Source organism: Dendrobium catenatum, unplaced genomic scaffold (genome assembly GCF_001605985.2).
Source record: "Dendrobium catenatum unplaced genomic scaffold, ASM160598v2 fragScaff_scaffold_998, whole genome shotgun sequence".
In the NCBI taxonomy this organism is placed as follows: Eukaryota; Viridiplantae; Streptophyta; class Magnoliopsida; order Asparagales; family Orchidaceae; genus Dendrobium; species Dendrobium catenatum.
In genome coordinates, this window is record NW_021319460.1 from 932,552 (window position 1) to 934,764 (window position 2,213).

The following is a 2,213-nucleotide window of genomic DNA, read 5'->3' on the forward strand; positions in this document are numbered from 1 at the left end:
ACTCATCGAATTAGTTCTATAGTTCAACCATCACCAACTATCTTTTGCCATGGGGCTACGGTGATTTAGCACTCCGGCGATCAATCTAGGGTTGCGGTGTTCCCTAGGTACACCTCTGCTCAAAGCTCTCAAATAATCATCCGAGACTTTATCACCATGGCGTCAAATTAATTTGTGGCGCTACAATGCTTGATTTATGGCACTAGGTGATCAATTTTGAAAACTTTTTAACTTTTTCTTGCATAAAAAGATAAATTTAGAAAATACCTTATAACAAAAATATGCAATTTGGATTATGAAATTTTCTACTTATCATGTTGTAAATCTTCTCAAATTATCTCTTAAGGAACTTCTTTAAATCCAGTAATTGGTCCCTTAAGTTGTTGTCCAAATTTTCCTTAGAGGGCAATGCCAGTACGATAGGCATCATCACCAATTCCAGGAGATGCACCTTACGTCAAAGTGATTCATCATTATCTCTTAAGGAAATGGGGGAAGTCATTCCTCTCTAACACTTTGTATCATCAAGTTTAATAAGTCAAATTTAAGCTTAGTAAGAAACTTGATTAATGATATATTTGATAAAAAAACTAGATTTGTAAGGTGCTCATTAAATTGTTTAATATGTTGACCTAATAGCCTATATTTATAGGCAAAAAAATAAAGTAATAAAAAAACAAATTAAATTAACATATCACTAATATAGATTATGATCATAAATATTTGATGTATACTTTCATATTTATATCATAATAAATAAATTTTTATGCAAAATTATGATGATAGATACTAAAGCTAAAACTTGTAAGCCTTGCTTGTTGTAGACCCCTGGCACCAAGGAAAGCTCTTTTTATTAGATAACAATTAGAAATTATATCCAATCTGTGAAAATGATGGTTTCCTTCTATTAGTTCTTTATAGAATCTAATCATGTTGATCAATTGAATTGTATTGTTGATTTAGACCACAATTTCATTGGTTGAGCTCAAAAAGGAGCTTGTAGGAGGGTATCGCACCCCTGCTTGGGAGATTTATGGGAAAAAGGCCAAAAAAATATTTTATCCATACATGAATGCGGCACAGGAAATCCAGTGCAAAGGCACTATGGACCGGCATTGAGATAGAAAATCCAACATCACAATGTTGTAGTTCTAACGTCATGTTGTTGTGAATTCAGCACCTTTGCATTGTAGGTTTAACCCCATGACATTACATAGTCATTTTAAGACAGATGAGTTAATATTGAGATGTTACAGGTACATCCATCCGGTACTGCGGGTTGGTTGGTCAACTTTTTCTTTATTTTTAATAGCTACTTTCAATTAATGAGGATGTAACTCATGATAAACTCTTATATTTATGTATGAATATGGTTGACATTATTGTGAATTGAAGAAGTGTGAGTGTGAAGATCTGTACAATTTCTCCAAATTTGTATAGTGAATTCCTTTGTACAGTGTTGATCCATGATTTTTTCCTATTTTTAGGTGTTTTCACATTAAATCATAGTGTTTTTGTCCCTTTTTTTCCTTCTTTTTAATTTGTTTTATTCTTGGTTTACCTCCCAACAATTGATATAAGATCCACTTTTTTTATTTTTTTCAATTGAGAGTAATTGTCGATGAAATAAGGTACAAGATTGAGAAGTTCAATGCTCTATTAAAAAATAGTACTTTCCCCATGATGGAATAACCAAGAAATCGGAATCAATGAATAATGAGAAGTACTTGACTGGAAAGCCATAGATTTGATTCAACTTTCACTTTTCTAGTATGTTGCTTTCAGCATTGTTAATAAGAATACTATTTTTATCTCATGGTTGCACTAATAAAGATGAATAAGAAACATTTAGCTTCAATCAAAGTTTTTTTAATAAGAAAAAATTATTCAACATGAATATAATAGAAAGTAGTTCAGTGGTTGAGCACTCAAACAATTTAAACACTATAACAAGCCAATTATTCTCTGTCAGCATAAAATTTGATGATGAGGTTAGGGCTTTGTTGCTTCAATCTTCATTGCCAGATAGCTGGGATGGTCTAGTTATTGTGATGAGTAATTCTTCAAGGAATGTAAAGTTAAACTTTGAGGGCATCGTGGGATTAGTGCTAAATGAAGACGTTTGCAAGAAAGCAAATGGTGAAACTTCATGTTGCTCTAATATCGAAACTAAAGGAAATGGTTTATATACAAATTCAAGCCAAGAAGGATCT